The sequence below is a fragment of the Phragmites australis genome, chromosome 5, assembly GCF_958298935.1.
Source record: "Phragmites australis chromosome 5, lpPhrAust1.1, whole genome shotgun sequence".
NCBI lineage: Eukaryota > Viridiplantae > Streptophyta > Magnoliopsida > Poales > Poaceae > Phragmites > Phragmites australis.
Window position 1 is genome coordinate 47146026 of NC_084925.1, and position 7147 is coordinate 47153172.

Genomic DNA, 7147 nt, shown 5'->3' on the forward strand with positions numbered 1-7147 from the left:
AGAGAAAGCAGGGTATTTATTCCGTTCGAATACATTGGTTAAATGGTATGAAGTTGATAAAATAGATTAGGTATAATATTTGTATAATTTATGATCTCGTAACAAAAACTACTATAGTGTAACCGTAATTTTATACGTAGATTATGTATATACTTAATATTTAGATTAGTTTTTCGCATCTGCAAACACGCACAACAGAGCACAGAAGCCCACGCTCACACAAGGCCAGAAAGGAGGCCATGGCTTCTTCCTTCCATTCTGGAGCAGGTTAACCTCTATCCATTTTTTTTCTCTCTTTCTCTCTCACCAATTGCATGCATGGAAATCTGCCTCCTCCTCACCGTCGCTGATGCCAGGGAAAGGAACACCGACCCAGACACCGGGGATGCCGTCGCGCCGTCTGCGACCTTAGCAATCTCCACGCTGCTGTCGGATCTCGCCATCGTGCTGCCCTCGTCCGTGCTGATTGAAGATCATCGGTCCAGGGCAAACAGTCTCTTGATGACAAGATTTTAAATGGCATTACAATGATGATTAGCTCAATAGAATATTGTTAGATCTAGTTAAATACGTAGAAAGTGACCACAACCCATGACCAGTCCGACTACCAATTAGTGACCACGACCAGTCGATCACCAACTAGTGACCACGACCAACGACGAGTCGACCACCGATCAGGTGACCACTAACCACGGTGATCTCCGAATATGCTGAATTTTAGCAGTTGGTCTCCGAATAGGTGAAAGAATTCGTCGAATTCAACCACATAGATACATCGATTAATTGGTCTTTAAGCAGGTAGTCAGATCGAAAAGGTAGTACGTGAGCAGATGTTTAGATCGAGTATATAGTTAAATCCAAGAAGACTGAACTGCAATAAAAGATATTCATGTAGATATATGAGAATTTACTTGGTTGAATAGAAAAGATATGATAGTTATAGAGAGAGCATAGTCGAATCATATATGTAAGTATTGTTCAGTTTGAATTAGTGTAAGGATTGGTAACGTACTAAGAGAGGGTGAATTAAGACAGTTATAAACTAATGGCTTCAAAAACTTTATAAGATAGACCTATCTTAATTTCTATATAAATATACTCTAGGTTAATTTAATATGTCTATTCTACCATTCAAAAGGTTTGCCACCCCTACTCTAGGAAAGTAAATGCATAAAGGTAGATTGCAAAAATGTAAATGCGGAAGTATAAAGACAGTAGAGAAAGCAAACTCGGTACAAGAGATTTTGATCTCTTGGTATTGATAACATGGATGCCACCCCTAGTCCACGCTAGAGCTCTATCAAAAATATACTCCTGATCGGCACCTGGCAACGGCTCTTGAGCCACCAAGCCACTAAGGCAAGACCTAGCCGTCAAACCACCAAGGAAGGCCTCACCACTAGCTTATGTTCTGTTTGTTTACCGCTGTGATCACTTCGAAGCTTGAACCACCAAGGTAACACTCCCGTGTCTCCGTACAAGCGTCTTGCCGCCGCTCCACACCAAATTGAAGGGTCAATAAGCTTGAGTAACTCCAGCTCAAGTTGCCAACGAGTCACCAAGACTCTAAGGTGCCAATGTACCACTTGGTACAAGCTAGGATTACTCATTGATCCATTTTTCAAGTTGCAGCACATAGTTACAACTCACTCTAGGCCTATAAGCACTAAACACTCTCTAATCTTGTGCTTCATTGCATTAGATGATCACTTTAAATATTTTGGTGGCTTAGATGTCTTTTCAAGTTGTCGGTGTATTCGGAACCAGGGGTCCCTGAGTCCCGAGACCGGGCCGGCCATCCGCCACATGTCGCCATCCCGCAAGGTCCACCCTGCAAGATAAGAAGAAGCTAAGTCCCGGGAGAAGGTGCTCGGGGCCGCTGCCTCTGACTCCCGAGCACCCCAGTTCCCCGATGATCCGCAGAGCCCAAATACCGGGAGGGAAGTGCTCGGAAGGGTTCTCACTTACCCCCGAGTACTGTAGTCCCCCGATGATCCAAAACACCGCTCGGGAGAGAGTGCTCGGGGCTGCACGTGGCAGCCCCTGAGGACTCGGTTCCCCGAAGGTCTCACCCAAGTGCTCGGGAGAGAGTGCTCGGGGCTGCACGTGGCAGCCCCCGAGGACTCGGTTCCCCGAAGGTCTCACCCAAGTGCTCGGGAGAGAGTGCTCGGGGCTGCACGTGGCAGCCCCCGAGGACTCGGTTCCCCGAAGGTCTCACCCAAGTACTCGGGAGAGAGTGCTCGGGGCTGCACGTGGCAGCCCCCGAGGACTCGGTTCCCCAAAGGTCTCACCCAAGTGCTCGGGAGAGAGTGCTCGGGGCTGCACGTGGCAGCCCCCGAGGACTCGGTTCCCCGAAGGTCTCACCCAAGTACTCGGAAGAGAGTGCTCGGGGCTGCACGTGGCAGCCCCCGAGGATTCGGTTCCCCGAATGTCTCACCCAAGTGCTCGGGAGAGAGTGCTCGGGGCTGCACGTGGCAGCCCCCGAGGACTCGGTTCCCCGAAGGTCTCACCGGAGTGCTCGGGAGAGAGTGCTCGGGGCTGCACGTGGCAGCCCCCGAGGACTCGGTTCCCCGAAGGTTCGCGCAAGATCGTCTGACGACCCAAGGGGTCCCATCGTCGGGGTGTCAGCCAGTCAAAGGCCCAATGCCGTATTTAATAGGCACGCGCGGCCTGACATCCTGACATCCTGATATTCTCAGCAGCCCACGCCCTAGTGTCAGACCCTGCCATGCACTGGCAGGTGGGCGTGGGTCCATTTAATGCACAGGTCCCGTCCCGTTTCATCCGGGTGCCTCGGGATAACGTTGCCAGAATCGAAGCGCTCCGCCTGCCACCCTGCCCTAGCAGAAGAACAAGACAGGGTGGGCGCACCGGGCACCTCTGAGGCTGCCCGGTAGGCCCCCTTAATGACGCCAGAGGGCATCCACAGTGGCGGGTGGTCGGATGCGCGTCGCATTTTTCCACCGCCCCTGTCACTTCGCCAAGACGGAATGATGACGCATTTCTCCGTGACTCCTTGGCATTCGCGCCCCCTCTTTCCCATTCTGGATAAGTCGAGGTCGGCGCGCCTATAAAAGGAAAGGATGGAGAACTCAAGGAAAGCCTCAAGCTCTCTGGAGACAGACCGAAGAACAAAAAAAACAAGGCAAAAAAGCCCGACAACGCCCACGCTCGAACCAGCTCAAGCCGAGCTAGAACACGAGAGCCTCAAGCTCTCTGTAAACGGCTCTCCCCTGTAACCAGATACATCCTTGAAGAATTCCCTTCAAGGATAAATATAGCACTCACACAAGAGTAGGGTGTTACGCCTCCGTGCGGCCCGAGCCTGTCTAAACCCCGGTGCACCCATCTTTCTCGCACTAGGGCGATCATCTCCCACCAGCCACTGTATTTATTTCCGTTCCCGCTTATTTCCCAAACAAGCTTATCCAGGATCATCCCCCCGGCCGAATCTCTAAAAAGGGGTCTCTCGGGATCCCTGCGACAGGAGTTCATCCTCCGACACAAGTGTATATGGGTTTTTCTGAACATCCATCCCTTCAAATGACCGAGTGAATAGGTATTTATAGTCTTAAACCCTCAAACTAGCTGTTAACTCAACGGCTCACAGAAACTGTTAACACCAGATAGTCCGATGATAACAATAGTATAATCACCAGACAATCCAGTGTGTACACCATTAGAAACTAACCATTGGATCCCACTCAAAATCATATTGAACACTGAATACTTCGGTGTAACTTGAATTCCATCACTGGATTATCCGGTGAGTTGCCTTGAGCCAGACCGCGCCACTTCAACCCTCACTGGAAATAAATTAAGCTCTGGTGAAATGATCTTCAGAGCATCTGACCTTTCGGTGGGTTGTTCTTTATTCTTCAACACTTACATTCGCCTATGCAAGAAATGCTCCGGTGCTACAATCTGATATGAACATTCCAAGCACTGAACTATCCGGTCAGATCTTTATCTTCTCCTCTGCACTGGAAAATACTCCAGTGCACTTCCTTTGGTATACACAAACCAAGCACCATACTATCCGGTCAACTGTTTTTCATTCTTCAGCACAACATCCTTCTCTAGAAGAATTGCTCCGGTGAGCACACCTGCTAATCACCGAACCTTCTGATAAGGTCTTCAACCTTCTCTCCCTCTTTATCAGAAATGTTGTGGTGAGTGCAACACCATATTTATCGGATCATTCGGTAAGAATAAATCTCCTGGGACTTCTCTAATTCAACCAAAATTTATCTCGGCTATGGTGGCTTCTTTATGTATTGCACCCATGAGACCAACTAAAACTTTATATATTTGACAAACATGTTAGTCTCATTGACTATATTATCATTAATCACTAAAATTATAATCATAACTTAATAGGGTCATTTTCGCTATAATTAGGAGTCTTGATCTTATACGGCTAAGACATATTGCTCCTTAAATATGAGATGTTCATAACAGATTAAGAGGAATCAACCAATCGATTAAACATACAATCACATCTATCTTTTTAGCTAGCTCCTGTAGTCCTGTCTCTTTTTACATTGATAGCGAGTTATTGATTAGGGTTTTTGTGGTAGTTACATATGATTCTTAAATAAAAATCCACCTTTTGGCACTGGAAAAATCTAAAAAACCTTAGCACTTGAACCACACCCCTAGGCTATCTACAAGGTTGTGTGTTACAAGACACAAATAACACGATTTTATGCACAAAATATACATACATGCGGTTCATGGGGGGTCAAACCCACGACCTCCCTCTATGTGCGACTCAAACCCATGACCTCCCTCTATGTGTGAAGTTATTGCACCACCCTATCTAATGATTCCTGATAGTAATAAAATATTTTTCCTTTTTAATCTTTGTTGTCCAAAATTTTAATGATTGTTTAAGTATTTAAATGACTTTAAACGAAAAGGTTGTCAACTACGAAGTTATAGGACTCTTTAAAAGTTACAATTTTTATATAAATACTTAAGTAAAATACGCTAGTGTCCTCTAACTTGTCAACATGTGTCATCAAATCCACAAACTTCAAAATTGAAGAATTGGCTCTCTAAACTTCGTTATGTATGTCATCTAGGTCCATATTGTCCTGGTCAGCAACTTAATGCTCACATGGCACGCTGACTGAGTGCCACTGTGGAAACCTCCTCTGTCGCCTCCCATGGCCATCCGGCGTGATCCCCACGTCATCAGGTCATCTCCAGTAGCTATCTTAAATTTTTATCCTCAAAAATACTATTACAACATCCCCTATCACTATTACAGCATCCCTTATTTTTTCATCTTCAGCGACTACCCTATTTCCTAACTTCTACTCCTTTTTTTCTCTCTTTGGTCCCGCTGTCAGCCTCTATAAACAGTACTACTACAGTGGTGCTACAGTAACTCCGCAAATATGCAACCCACGTATTTGGAGCACCTGCTGGAGTTGGTCTCAAGCTGCACGACTTCAACCTGCCCCTCCTCGGCCGGACGCTGATGGCGTCGGCGGCTCCTGCGGCATCTGCGCACCCTGCATTCGCCGCGATCGAGGAGCACCTCGTCGCCCAGGACCAGGACAGCGGATAGCCGCCATGCACGTCGCACTCCAGCAGCCGCTCATCATAGCGGGAGGCCGAGGTGCGCGCGCTCGCTGACCAGGCGACGCACATCGAGGCCGAGGCGCGGACCGTGGCCGCGGCGCGCGAGGAGGTCGATCGGGTCCACGCCGATATCCAGGTGCTCGCTGCGGCGCGCACCACGCTCATTAGTCGGCTAGGGCCTCCGAGAGCAGCTCACTCACGTGCAGGCCGAGGCGAGTAAGACTGATGCTGTCCGTGCCCAGATTGAAACCTTGCGTCGGGAGACCCAGAAGGGCAGGTATGTCTGTTGATTCACTTCATCACTTAGGTTTTGATTTATAGTGCTAAATATGCCTTTTGATGATTAATGCATGGAATTTGTGAGCTTAGAACGCATTCCATGACATATGTAGGATAACAACGAGATGTATGTTCTGTAGCAGGCTAGAACCTGCTGACAGAACTGCTTGCTGATCCGGGGGTCCAGCTGATTGAACCACCGCAGCCGGCAGCTCTTCCCTGTTGTACACTATGTCAGCCAGCCATCGATCGGTCGGTCGAGCACGGTGCCGTCCACGGCGACGCCAAGCAGCTCGAGCTATCATGCTAGAATGGAACGGACACGCACGTAGTGCGCGACGAGCTAGCGGAGCTTGGCGTCCTCGGCGGGGCGCCAGTGGCCGCGCGCTGCTGCTGCTTTCCTGATGGTTGGCGGCATTGCCGCCGCCGCCGCCCCCCGCGGTGGCACCCGTGTCCATGGTTGTCATGCCGGCCGTGAGCACGCGGCCGCCGCCCTTGGATGAGGGCGAGGACGAGGCCTGGTCGGCCGCCGTAGATGCCACGCGCAGCAGGCACAGCAGGGGCGGCGACGAGCATGGCATCCTGGCCCCCGGAGACGGACAGGAAGCAAGTGAGAAGAGGAGGAAGCTAGCACGACCCGCAAAGAGTGATCGCTCAGCTCGCCTTTGCCAGGTAAGCATCACGTGGCATGCCACATTAGTGTCAAGATTCTTTATAAATTGGTATGGATATAATTGATACGGTTTGATAATATTAATGATCTAAAAATATATTTTTAAAGTTTATGGACCCAAATAATATAGTAGGACAAATTTGATGACTACTATTACATTTTGCTCTAAATATTTTCTACATGTGACTCCGTATGAATATTTTATAATTTCTTTTATCTCACTACAAATTTGCAAACTAACACTGGTTTTCTAGTTTCATCATAAAGCAACTTAACAATTGTATATATTATCATTTTCACCATGTAATTACTATTGTTAGGGTTGTATCTTCATCTAACCTACATTTTTTATGGATGTTTTATCTAACTTGGAACTAAGTTGGTCCACATTAAAGTCATAGAATAACTTCCATGAGTGCATTTCATATATATATATATATACTCACAAGAGTGAACCATGAGGAAAGGAGTCAAGCGCGATAAGTTATGGACGCCTTTGGTTGTAAACCATATTTAGGTACACAAATGACTTCAATTAAAAAATTATATATCTCATCAAGAGCTATAATTTTCATATAAAAATTGTCATTATTCAACTCCATA

General features: G+C 47.6%; 1 pseudogene; it reads left to right on the forward strand.

The window, feature by feature from the left end:
* Positions 1-318: 318 nt before the first annotated feature.
* LOC133918151 (uncharacterized) lies at positions 319-5882 on the forward strand (annotated as a pseudogene).
* The last annotated feature ends 1265 nt before the right edge of the window (positions 5883-7147 follow it).